The following is a 13,820-nucleotide window of genomic DNA, read 5'->3' on the forward strand; positions in this document are numbered from 1 at the left end:
TGAAACAGAAATAGCCTATGCCAAATGTACACAACAAGGACTTCCAATCAAGGACTCAAATCCCAGAGTTCAGCTCCTCATTGCTGCCTGAGCAACAAAGTTTATAACAGAGATTGTATTACACCACTGTCTCTCAAGAGCAAAAATACGTATGTAATCAAATTGTTAAGGTAAACCAGTAAAAAGATGGAAAGAAAATTAACACCACATACAAAGAAATCTTTGCAACCAAAAAATGAATGTTTTTATTGAGAATTACATTTTCTCAGTTGAACTTTGGCAAGTAAGCTGGATAGTACAAAAACCCCAAAACAACTTTTTCACAAATACAAAAAAACCCTTCTCTTTCTCATATAAACTCTTTTATTCCTCTCGTCTTTAATCCCAGTCTCCATATATGCCATCTCCACACAAGAACCAAGCAATCCTTGTTTAACATCAAAATGCCCCTTGGCCCCTTTTTACACACGTGTGGTCTTCAGAACATCTAGCAGCTGAAGAAGGGGCTCCTGGATCCAACTGTGTAGAGGACTCCAGCTGTCAATAATTATCTAGATCTCTGTTTCAGTTTTATAAGGCAGAGTCAAAGACCAGGAGAGAGGACACTTGCATGTGTGTTTTGAAAGCAAAAGGCAAATTATTTTACAACGGAAAAGGGAAATGTCAGTTTGTTCAAATGTAAGAATTGTGCAGCGCAGCCTCTTGTAGGTATGACAAAGCAAGCTTTGGTGTGGGGGACAGCCAAATGGCAATGAAAGCTGCAGGCAGGATGGGAAGAGTTAGTGAAACTTTTCAGCTGGTGGTGGAAAAAGCTTTAAGAGCTGAAGGGGCAAATTTTTGAGCCCTTCCTTTACAAAGCATTTCTTAAGAAAATTTCCAAGTCCAAACAGCCAACTAGACTTAAACTCAGGTGTGTCTCTTCTCAAACATAAATGAAGCAAACCAAAAGAATATAGAGGATATAGGACTGAAGTAAAGGGAAAGAAGAAAAGAAACAAGTAGGAAGGGAATAGAGAACAAAAGGAAGACACACTTGGACAAAGGATGTGCAGCAGAAGAATGGGCAGCCTTCAAAGAATGCTCCAGAGAAAAAAAGACCAGACTGGGAGATGATATTTTTGATGTGTGTTTATCAGTAAAGCACCAAGGAATTTCCAATCATGAGCCTGAGATCTCATTGCGCTGTACAAAGTAAACAAAATCACTCAAAACACAGGAGATGGATGTGAGAATTGCAGTGCCAGCTGCAATGCTGTGGGACCAGTTGGAGGTAAATTGGTGAAAATGAACGATGCTATAAAATCAGTACATCGGGAAAACTCAGCCCCCATCTCTTTTACAGTCTCAAGGATACAAGAGGGATGACATCTACCGCCAGAAGCATGCGGACAGCACCCAGAGCAGAGACTACACTGCTTCCTCTGAAAGCGCACATGCCATCAAATTCAAAGGAGCAAGAAATGTGGCATGAAAATGATCTCAGGCTGGCAGAGAGCAAGCCAGTGTAGAGCTTTGGTCCAAATGCTTTTACACTCAGCAGAAGCAAAAGGGGTTCAACTGTAAATTATTGAAAATTTCTACATATTTCCATGTTTGTAAGGAAGGAAAAGTTACGCACTCCCTCATAACATCCTCAGTCTCTTCTAATGCTTCAGCCCTTCTACACAGAGGCACCACACTGCCGTACCACCTACTACAGACAAGGTGTTGTTCTGCTCGTGGTTAGCAGACACAGGCAGAAGGTGAAAAGTGAGGAGGGGAAGTGGATAGATGCACTGTAAGGTAGCAAATGCCAAACCACTAAGGTTTCCATCTACATCAGTTCACACTGTAGAGTCAAGGACAGTAACCCACAGAGCACCTGCACTACTCACAGACCGCTCTTCCAGGTGACTGGAAAAGGCTCATTTCCTTTTCCTACTTCAAGACACTAAAGCAAATCAATCTTCTCAGAGCAAGAGCTTTGTTTAACCTTCACAGTGTGGTGCCAGGTAGATGCACCCAATGGAAGCAAAGCTTATGCTTAGATTTAAGCACATGCTTAACTCCTGGCTGGATCAGCACTTTCAACCACACATCCTTGTGGGCCAAGGATTTGCATTCTTACGCATCTTTAAACTTTCCAGGACATGTAATTTATCATTCTGCCTGTGATAAAGGATGGCAACACCCTGCTCATTTCCCTTGCTCTCAGTACACTGCAGAAAACAAAAATATAGATTTCTCAACAGCAAGGTGGAGGACACTGATATCCCTTTTACCCCTCTGACAGCTACAGCATATCATCACTAGGCTTCAATTAGAAAAAGAGGAAAAAGACTCAAATGGAGGAAGAAAAGAGATGGGGGAAAAGATACTTACTGCAATGGAAACAAACAAAAAAATCCATATGCAGATTACCTATGAAAAGCACATCTATATTAAATGTGATCTCAGAAGAACTGACTAGGATAATTCCTTGTGCAGTTCCAGGTATTTCAGGCTAAATATGGAAAATACACATTACTCTGAGTTTATGAAGGGCTTAGTTTTATCAGTACTATTTATACACACTTTCTTGGTTCATTTTAGGCATATCGTTTATACCGTACACACACTATAAATACAAAATGCATAGCAATGCATTTATGTGTCACAGAAACAAGGTTTTAAACCAACAGACTTGAGCGCTCGCTGATTTTAAAAGACAACAACTCCCTATTTTTTAACACGTTTCTAAATTATGTATGGGCTGTATATCCCTTCAGACAAATGAACACTGATAAATTACATTCTGTCTCTAGCCAGGCACTTCAAGTAATCTCCACCCTCCCACCTCCTCGTCACATGAAATAAAGATGAAGCACTGCACAACATCAGTCACATCGCAGATCCATTCAGCAGCCGCCTCTACCTGAAATAACAGAATAGATGTGTCAAGATCTTTATCAGTCTCCACTATCAGAAGCTGAAATTTTTGCTGCAACGGACTCAGGCAACCCCTGAGAGGGTGCTGGCTAGTACATGTCCTACGCAGCCAGCATTATGCTACACTGCATCCAGCTCCTCTCACAAGTTTCTCCTGATGGGATTGCTCTCCTTCCTAACTGACTTTATCTTTTGTGCCTGGACAAGTGATTTTGGCTGCATCCGTGGACTGTGATATGTTTAATGAACAGCACAGTGTGCTCCATGACCTGGCGGCTCCCCCGCCACGTGCCCATGGGAATGCTGCCTGGAGTATTAAGCCCACCTCATGTGCTTGAGCACACACATCCCATTTCCAACTCACTTCATTACCCTTTTCTCAGCAAGCTCACTCAGAGTTAATTTAACATGTTTAAGGACTGAAGACCAGCCTCACCTCCCTGCAGTGCTATCAAACATGTTACAGGCAGAGAATTTGGCCATATTCCATCTACAGGGTTTCCTCCAAAGTCCACCACTTCTACTAATAGCTGAGCTGACGCCTGATCAGTCGGAGAACAGTGGTCTATGCAACACAACCCACCACCACCACAGAGAGCTGCTGTACCCTCAGACTCACCCTTGCAAACCCCAACCCTTCCCCTACAAGAGCACAGGAGCTGGATCATTTCCAGGTCTCCTTATCTGATACTCAGAAAGTATGGAGTTGCAGAAGATCAGAGTAGGAAACAGTGGTTACTTTCCTTATATTCAGGCTCCACCAGCCTGCTTGGCTTAACATGACATCTCTCCACAGCTACAGAAGGGCACTCACAGTCCCCAGGCCAGGAAGTAGCACCCAGGAGACACAGGAATAAGTAGAGGCAAGTAAATGCCTTTGAGCTTCTTCCTTAGCAAACTGCAACAAGAGTCCCCTGAGCTTGGGGACTGTCATCTTCAGCTTCAAATCCTCAGGGAAGAAAGTTTTTTTCCCTTTCCAAGGGCGACTTCCAACTTTATCAACACTTAGGCAGGATCTACTGAGCAGGAGGCCCTGTACAACCACCATGGCTTTCAGAAGGAGAGGGGGGGACACAGTCTGCATTTTCAGAACCACACCTCGACGTGCCTTTGCAATGAAATCCCATCTCTGTTTACAAACAGGCTTCCTTCCAACCCATTCATAAGTATCTGTACTATGCTTTCTACCAGTACTATATAAACAATAAGAACCTTTAAAGTTCAAACACAAATCACTTCTTCACTGATCTGGCCAATTAAAAAATGAAGAATGATAACAAGTTGTGAAATTTATCTTGTCACCAGCCTAATTGCTACTCTGGGCTTCAAATTATGGCAGAAAAAAAATGAGGAACAAAACTGAACTGTTTATAGCTTGTTTGCATTCTGGTTTACAAAGTACAGCATTATCTTTGTCAATGTGTGAGGAAATGCAATTGCACTGTGGACCTCTACATCAAAAAACCTGCTTTAATTAATTGAGTATTAAAACAGACAAAAAGAATTACTGTAGTTATTTCAGAGTTGCTTATTGCTTTCATACATGTGCTCTGTCTGCAAAGGTTAGTACTAATTTGCCAAAAATCTTAGATTGTTTTACAACAGAATTATTGGGATAAGGATGTTAGGATTTAGTATTAAAATATTGGGATACTACAATTGGTAAGATACCTGGTGATATCCTAATAAAAACAGAAGCATTTTGAGATCTCTTTCCTAAGGAGGGACTGGGGAAGGATTGAAGAATAAAGAAGGAAAGAAAGGCTGCAATTTAAGTAAGTGTGAGAATGTTTACAGATGGAGAGTTAAGGACAGAGAAAGATTAAGTGAGGAACCCAGCGTCAAAGAGAAAAAAAAAATCAATGACAAAACTAGGAGTGAACTACAAACCTTCCACGTTTAATTACCTTAGGTGCACTTAGATGTACTTGATTTAAAGTTCACTCATTCACGTTTCTTTACTAAAAAAGTCAACCATAGGTACCAGAAGTGAAATCCACCAATCAAGACCAATCAAGGTTACATTTTTAAAGCTAACTCTGCCCCTCTTTTCTTTCTGCCAAGCTTCCAACTTCCCATCTCAGGGCTGTCAGTAGTTGTCAGCACATCACATGAGAAACTCATCTGAACGTGCAATATAACTTGACAGGCAATACATCAGAAAACCTAGATGTGACAACGGCAAATTCCACCAGATGGTCCTGGATCATATCCATCCATTAAAAAAAAATAAATGGAAAAGGAAGAAAAAAAAACCCCACCACAGAAAACCAGAACTTCTGAAGAAAAAAAAAATAATATTGAGTATATGCACTGTTTCACCCTTGGTCCTACCCATGCCGGAAAAGGAGACACACAATAGCTCCACCTCTTGTCCTCATCAGCTTGTCCTGTCATTAATAGCAATATGTGTATTTCATCCTCCTACTCCAGGAAAAGGCTTCTAAATAAAGATGCCACCCCATTCAAAGGCAGTATATACTAGTAATAATGGTGCTTTCCAATTGAGAAAGCTCTCTCTTAATGACTCTGGAGCCTGGTCCTGCTCCAGCACCAACATGCTCTTCAGGTACAACAAACCCAAGCTGTTAGCCCTAGGAGTAGCTTCAAACTTGGAGCACTTTCCAAACTCCCCATTTCCCACCCTTCCCAACTCCCTGTTGCACTTGTAGGTGGCACAGATTCTGTTTGGGTTCAGGCTGCCCTCAAATCTCATCGGCCTTTGTAATGGCCCTTTTGGGAGAGACCTTGGATTGCCACACAATACTGGGAATGCAGCTGAGACCTGCAGGTCAAACATTGACTATCCAGGCCCAACCTCAATGAAAAAAAAATTGCCTTTGATACACATGAAGCTCAAACCACCTTCCAGCAGGTAGAGAGGACAACCTGCTCCTGATTCTGGCCTCAACCCCACACAAAAGACAGCGTCAGGACTCTGTGCCACCCCTGGGAGGTGAGCGCAGTCCCATGGCACAAAGTGCCAGGTTCAGAGGCAGCTCTGGAATTAATTCACTGCCAGGAAAATACTGAAGCTGTCACTGTTCTTCAGGTGAGCATCACCAGCCTGGCCGCAGCAGCAGCTCAGCTGGGACAAAAGTGACAGGCCTACGAAACATAAATCAAACCTGCGCAGGCTGTCACTGCTCAAGCGAGACCTTCAGGGACATCGTCCCTCGCTCCTGTTCTGCCTCTACCTTCAATAGCTGTGTGCAGATGTACATGTTTTGCTCTGTGAAAAGTAGTTACGTGTAACTGGAAAAAAATACCATGTATCCTTGTCCTCCCAATTACACATGCTCTGAAGTAAAAAGCATTTAGTCAAATATATTTTAAATCAGTAAAGCAAGTAGATATAATCTGAATGCAGAGAGGGAACAAAAACAGTGAATAACATGGTGTTATTCTACCAAACATTTAACAGGACAGGATAGTGCTTCAAAGTTCTTTGGAAATCTGAAAGCTTCTTTGAATACAAAGTTGTGACTGTGGTAGAAAGCAGATTTACTCCCTGCCAGTGCACAAGCTGCACTCCACAGCTTAGTACTGAAGAAATCTCTCTTTAGGCCACTGTGGCAAAATCAGTTTCCACCAAGAAACTAGACCGAGCCTTTAACAAAGTATTTCCGTATATTATAAATAACTATTTTCCTTCCCCTAAGGAAAGTTCCTTCCATTATAAACCCTCCTTTGCTGTTAAACAAAGCGCACCCATTTCCTGAGTGAGAAACACCTATGAGGGGAATACTCCAGTGCACTGATGGGGAACTGGGCTGCAGTCATGCTTCAGAAACTGAGTGGACTGGGCTCCAGAGATTACTAATGAAAAGGGCTTTTTTAGCAATGGCTGATGGCTACCAGGTGACTTCTGAAGAAGCAGTTTATTGTCTCCATCCAATCCATTTTACCATTATCACCTTTAGCCCAGAGAGGAAGCTACTTTTACATCATGGACCTGAGAACAAAAGGCTTACAAAAAAAAGTCGATTCTCCCCTCCTCCTCAAACTTCAACAAGTAATATCTGATTTTTTTACTCTGCCTTTGTCATTTTAATATACAAGAAAGAGTCAATGACATTTTCAAGTTTTGCTGTTGTGCACCAATGGGATTTCAAATATTGCAGAGGAACATAATTACATTTACAGACACTTTTGACTGGAACTTAAATGTTGTGACAGCACATAATAGTCTCTTAGAGATAAGAAAAACAGGCATTTAGCTCAAAATGTATGTTCTGATTAAATGTAAAATGGACACCAGCTTTTTAGTGGAGTGCCTTTTGTCATCTAGAACTTTTTCTATAAATACCAGACTAAGATTTTTCAAAACATCAACTTTCTACAGATAGAAAAATAAACAACTTACTATTTAATTGTTTTCAGCAGAACTACTGTAAAACAGAAGGCATAAGAATAATATGTATTTAATAAAACTGTTAAAATGTCACCTCCTTCCATTTTGATATTTAATTATATCTCATTAGAAAAGCAAAAATACTGCAAATCAAAGTCCAAGAATCAGCTGTTTATTTATTTATAGGCATTTATATAGCGCTCATCACCATAGCAACCAGGAACCTTTTTTTCTTCTTGTTCAAAGGAAAAGTTGTAATTTTGAAATGTGATCCTTTGATGTTACAGTGCAAATAGGTACTTATGTCCTACGCTGAGAACACTTAGGCAGGCACTTAAAGTACATGAATAGACCTAAGTCAAAGGCATGGTGAAAGAGACAGAAACAAAGAAAAAGGAAAGGAATCAAGTGAGAAAGAGGGAAAAAGCAAAGGGCTTTCCTATGAAAATTCACAGTGCATTGGGTCCTACAATAAGCCATGACCTCTCCGGTGCTTTCTTCCTGTAATAGTATGTGACTGGTTTGTGGAGCACAGTTCAATTAATCAAGTGATCAACAAGTTCTCAATTTATGCTGAGGACACAGGTGAATATTCTTGAGCAAGGACTTCTAAGAGGATAGTCGCTTACAAATGAGGCTGCAGAGGGCTGCCTCTTTTTTGAGACCAGAGAAGTCAGAGTAGCAGTCAAAAAGCACAGCTCCTCTTCTGATTCCCCAGCAATTAGCCATTATCAAATCCCCACAGAATTAACAGACCTTTTCAAAAATGCCATCTGCTCACAAAAGATCAAAGAAATGAGTAAATTGGAACACTGCTCCTGCGTACACCATTATAAAATGAATCACAAGGTATGTCATGCAACTGCAGTTTCCCAGTGATACTCCTGATGTGCACAAGTACACAAATACTTTTAAGACCCTCAATAACAGATTGAAATTGTTTTTATATTATTTCATCTGGTTGCTTCCCACCACCCTATGAAAATATAGATTATACACATACACAAAGTAGTACTTCAGATCCTTTTAAAAGCTAATGAACTTCTAATTGAGACCGAAAGAAGGAAAAAAAAAAAAGCAGATACGTTTGGCCTGTTGTCAGTTTGTTACATAAGAGATCCCATGATAAAGATTTCCTCAAGACACAGGTATATGAAGTATTACCTTCAACTCTGCATTCAGTTTGATCCTGTACTCTTCATAAACCGATACTGTCCAAAGCAGTTAAATAAGGAGCATTCAGTTGTTCCTAAACCAAACACAGAAATCTTTACACAAGACTGGTGGTTACTTTGTAGTCTTTTTTTAAGCTGTATTCTAAATAGGGCAAAAGCTGCATGTATGACAGGAGGAAAAGTGACAAGTTCCTTATCTGGAAAAGCACCATCAGGCACTGCTATCACAGCAGACCAGCTCTTTTAAAGTGGACTGATGAAGCTATTTTTAAAAACACCTAATAACATCACAGAGGAGAATCTGATCTCTGCAAAGGTGAGCCGTGCAGCTCGATACTCCTGGGAGACAGCTAATGAAACTGAAACTTGTCAGACACAGACTGCGTCCAGTAATTGGCTTTGAAAACTCACAGTTTAAATTCCACCACGCTGAGTTCAATGCTCCAGTCACAGCTTGCTTCAAGCACAGGCAGAACCGAGGGCTGGCTAGCATGACCAAATGCGAGCGGCCACCTTTCCACTACCTACACTGTCAGGCCCAGTCTGCACACTTGGAGGGCAAAGAAACCTACTTTCTTCTGGCACCTCATACCTACCAGTTCACTGCCAGGAGAGGGAGAGAGAGTTGCAGGGGGAAGAAGGCAGAGTGGCGCTGGAGCGGGCAGCGTGCTGACGGAGGAGGAGGGAACACGTCTTACCGCAGAAGGTGAAGGAAAGGAGCGAAGACCTAAAAGGAGAAGGAGGAAGGTCCCATGTCATGCATTCATCCAGCACAGTAAAACCACCGAATAATGTTAACCCTCAGCCAGCGCTCTGTGCCGACCATGCAAAGTCCCTTAGGAACAGCCACTGGCTTCCGCAAGAAGGTGGCCAGCAAAACAGGGGAACTGTCACCCATTTTCCCCGAAACTCCACTTACCCTTCCTAGCCCACTCCTCCTCCAGCTTTATGGACCCATAGACCCATTCTAGCCCTTGCTCCAAGCCACAAAACCGAATTCTGCGACCATCCTGGATAATAACTGAAGAAATTATTGTCCCACAGTGTGAGAAGGCAAAATTTTGTCTGCACAGCTGAGAACTTTTGACTGGTTCTAGCTCTATGGTTTAACGCTCTCCTTTGCGCCACCTTCTTTTTCGTGATTCTTCCTGCCTCCCACTACTTCCTAGAAAAATCTGCTCCTTCACAGCCTAGATACACTATGGTTGGAAAAGCCATTTTAAATAGAAAGCAGGTCTTCTGCTGAGGGAAGTCATCTATGGCTCTGTTTATTTGAATAAAATGATAGTTTTACTAGTGGAAGATTTTTAAGCCTCTATGTTTTAAAACTCCTCCTAAAGACCTTGCTGTATTAGAGCACAGGGCAGATATAAATCTGTTAAAAATTCTGGGGTAACTAGATGTGGGCTGCTGTCATAGGGAACTGTTTCAGCCAACAGCACTTACTGAAGACTTCAAAGCAACAATTTAAGAGAAGGGGGTGAGAATAAGGGGAATGAGCATACTCAATTCTCAGATGATTGAAGCAAACCTCGGTAAGTTCACAATGAGATGCAACTCGAGATTGGAAATTTAACTGGAAAAAGATTATAGTCAATCCATTTTGAACACTGCTTAATAGAGAACAGGCTCTAGGTAATTAGTCCCAAAACATTAACCAGGTACCTAGAGTGCATGTTCATGGTACACTTCACAAGTGTTGGAGGCTGAACTCCAGCTCTGATGGCAGCTAATTAAAACTCAAAAGTGAGACTCCAAGTAAAACTGCCACCTTGCAGTGGTGGCATTCATTCAAAATGCACTCTTGCAGAAAAGCAGATTGCAAAGCAGGTTTCCTGTATCTAGTCCATGCATTTGGTCTCTATCACTTTTTTGAAAATGATATTGCAAAATAAACACCCTGTCTTACAGTTGATATGTTTAGCACACGTCAGATTTGTTTGGGGGAGAAGCTTGTTCCAGAGAATGAGACCTCTTCTGGTTCCCAGCTAAGTCAAGGCTTGAGCTAACAAGCCAATCTATCAGTTCAAGTGTTTTGAGATCACTATTAAATGGAGTCATTACTGTTTTATTACCCAAGTCAACAGATTCTCCTGAATCAGCAGTCACCGTTTAAAAGTCAGCATTTGTCAATAGTTATCCAACTATGGTACTGGTGTAAAAACACCAATATGTTCCCTTGCCTTTACCAGTTGTTCAGATACAGTCATTATTCTCATCACCAGAGATGAGTGTGCCTCTTCACTTTTTTTTTTCTTTTCCAAAGCAGCAGCCATTATGTTAATAACTCATTTAAACATTGGGTTAAGAGAGGCTGGAAGGAAGCAAGGGGACACAAGCAGACCAATAAGCCTGACCTCAAAACATGCATGTGCAATGCACCCAGAGCTGACATATACAAGAGAAACTTTTCCACTATGCTTAGTCAGCATACAATAATTAAAAGGGGTGGGATGCGACTAAATTCAGCATCCATATCCACTGGGGCCAAATTCACAAGGACTGCTAAGCTTTCAAAGCTGAAGACAGGTGTTTGGGGAGGGGGTTCATCCATCAAGGAAAATTGTCAGGAGAACATAATTACATCTTTACTTGCCCTGGTAGGCTTTAAACCCGCAGCGTCTTTGACCTCTAGGGAGGTTATTAGAGTTTTAATTGAACCGCGTTTCTGTGGTGCAGGCAGCTGCCTACAAGAGCTAACCCTCACAGCGTCGCCTGCCCCTGCTACCGGCCCGGCCCGCTTTCGCTCCCCGGCTTTGGAGAAGAAAGGTTTCCCCGCCCCAGGTGCCAGCTCCGCGCTGGGCAATCCCGGGGGGGCTCCGTGAGTTATTCCCCCCCGCCCCGTGCCTCCCCACTGTGGAGTCGCCGCCGACCACAAGAGATACCGCCCCGGTCCCCCCACCTCCCCTTCACCCACTTTCCCCTCAGAAAAGAGGCGGCAGCCGCCGAGCCCCGCGAACCGCCCCCTGAGGGTGCCCGGCCCGGGCCGCCCCCGCCCCGCGCCGCCTCACCTGCCGCCCGCGGCGCTAATGGCAGCAACCACCCCCTCGGCTCGGCTCAGCTCGGCCCTACCGCCTCCTCACGGCCTCCCCGCCCGCGGCGGGCACTGTCCGCCAAGGGGCCGGGGCGGGGCGGCACCGCCTCCCCCACGCTCCCGGTGGTGGCGGAGGGTGGTGATGGGGAGGGGGGCGGGCGGCCCCTCGCCCGCCGTGCTCGGGAGCTCGGCGGCCGCTACGCATGCTCAGTGCCGGGCGCCGCGAAAGGCATTCTGGGGGGTGTAGTGTGCGGGTGCCTGGGTGCCGCGTCTCCTCAGGGTGGGCTTCCTGCCGGGGTTTTCGTGCAGACCCTCTGGCCGGTCCCAGTCACCCCTGCTCCCTCCTCAGTCCGGCGGTTTCCCCTCACAGCTTTCTCCCCAGGCTGCCCAGTCCTTGCTTCCCCATCCAGTCAATTTCCTTAACCCCTCTGCTTCTCCCAGTCGTTTTCATTGCTCACCCCCCGCTCCTCATCTCTGCCGCAGATCTCCTTCAACCTCCACTTGACTCTTCTGCTGTCCTCCCACCTCCTTCCCACACTGACCTTCCCCTGTCCCTCAGGGTCCCTCCCTGACCCTCAGCTGCCCTGTGCCCAAGAGCCTCCTTGCTTGCTGCCCACACTCCCTGGCCTCTTCCTTATCTTCCACTCGGAATATATATGCTAAAGCGGAGGGTAACCATCCTTATCATGAGTAATGGCTTCAAATCTACCAGAAAAACCTGAGAGATAGCAGGCACCTGTATCTTTACCGGAGGAAGGTTCCTTCCCACTGAGGAAAGTGTGACAGCAGCGGCAGGTCACGTTCACACGGTGGGGTTTGGTAAGGTCAGACTTCAGAGCAACCCTGAGATTATTATAGCTTGAATAAATCGCAGAGAACACGCTGAGTCTGATACAAGAGGTTGAATCGACCGAGCACGTGGACGCATGTCCGTTCAGCACCTCCACTTCACCCAGCCTCTCCCAAAGTCAACGGGGCTTTTGTCATTCACTTCACTGAGGCTTTTGATTTCTCATGGGAGCTTTCCATTTCCACACCCACGCAGTGCTCTCAGTCAATGAGAAGGACAATTAACGGTTTGGTAGCATCTTTCACGTTAGCTGGTGTTTGTATGCATAATTAAATGCTCCCAGAGTGACAGGATTGCTAAACATGCTTGCAGGAAATTAATGTAAAACTTTAACCGTTGAAATGTTTGCCCCTGAAAAACTGATAGTCGTTTGGGGGAAATAAAATTTAATAGCTTACTGCTCCTTCCTCCAGCCACTTTTTCTGTCTTGCAGATTTTGTAGCTAATGATTCAAAGAACTAACTTGTGTTATAAGAGATACACACAAGAACTGAGGGTTTTCAGAAATGCTCGTTGCTACTCTAAATTTAATTTCATTACAGTCTCTATGAATTTTAGTGTTGAGCTCCCATGGACTGATAAGGCAAATGACAGGCTTCTGAGATGCATTTTCCAGAGTTTGTTCAAGAACTAATACGCTAATACACTAATGAAATCAACTGCAAGAGATCCCATCTACTCCGTTTCTCATTAGGCTTGTGAGTTATACCCCAGTCTTAGAGAGATTTCAGAGTGCTGGACGCACATCCTTATAGCTAGAGCAATGGTGCAAAATAATTATCATTGTCACCATTTTCATTAGCACTTGTTGGTATAAAAAGTCGCTATTTATTTCAACAACATTTAGAGATCTCTATTAATTTTCCCAAAGCATTTGTGAGTAGAAATCTTGACTAAGATTTCACGAACACCTGTTCGTATATTCACATAAATGTCATTCGCAGTGCTACTTTTCCTCCTTGTTATGAAATATTTAATGAACCAGTCAAAAAGCCAGACATTACCGTAATTTGAATTAAGTGGCCAGTCACGTATCACAGACGATGAATGGCCAAAGACACAGACATAATCGTTCAAGAGAAAAAAAGAAAACCCATAAGCTGAAATGTGTTTCTATGAAATATTCATAGGATTGCGGTGATTTATTGTCATGTCCGCTTCAGAATAACCTGCAATGGGAAAAAGAGCATAATCTGATAAACTTTTCATGCAAAATAGTTCATTCGTTATTGCTGGAGTAACAAGTTTGTAGACCCACATCTGTTTAAGTCTACCGCCTATAAAGGGTGGGGAAGTGTTTTCCTTAATACAAGTTTTTACAGGGCATATCTAGTGAAATCAGTGTGAATATGCTAATGGCGGAGACAGTCACTTCAGGTGCCCAGACATAGGTGCCTGTTGCCATTTTAGACAGTTTAGGTTGCCCAAGACGTCTGCACAAGGCTGGTAGATATGACCTAACAGACACTCTCAAATGGTGTAATGGCGTGAACTTGAGTT

The 13,820-nt window shown here is 43.5% G+C and overlaps 1 protein-coding gene across 3 annotated transcripts in view; it reads right to left on the bottom strand.

Annotated features, from left to right (window-relative positions):
* The window catches only part of POMGNT2 (protein O-linked mannose N-acetylglucosaminyltransferase 2 (beta 1,4-)), a 34,186-nt gene extending 22,509 nt beyond the window's left edge, over positions 1 to 11,677 (bottom strand). The window contains exons 1-4 of one of the 3 annotated variants that reach the window (XR_008576086.1): positions 11,448 to 11,645; positions 9,033 to 9,163; positions 8,426 to 8,510; positions 1,878 to 2,893 (exon numbers count right to left, since the gene is read on the bottom strand). The gene's annotated coding sequence lies outside the window, so the exon portion shown is untranslated. Of the gene's footprint in view, positions 1 to 1,877; positions 2,894 to 8,425; positions 8,511 to 9,032; positions 9,164 to 11,447 lie in introns of those variants that run through there. The other 2 variants (XM_054818298.1, XM_054818297.1) reach the window with 2 other exon arrangements.
* Between the last annotated feature and the right edge of the window lie 2,143 nt (positions 11,678 to 13,820).

The sequence above is a fragment of the Grus americana genome, chromosome 2 (assembly GCF_028858705.1).
Source record: "Grus americana isolate bGruAme1 chromosome 2, bGruAme1.mat, whole genome shotgun sequence".
Classification (NCBI taxonomy): Eukaryota; Metazoa; Chordata; class Aves; order Gruiformes; family Gruidae; genus Grus; species Grus americana.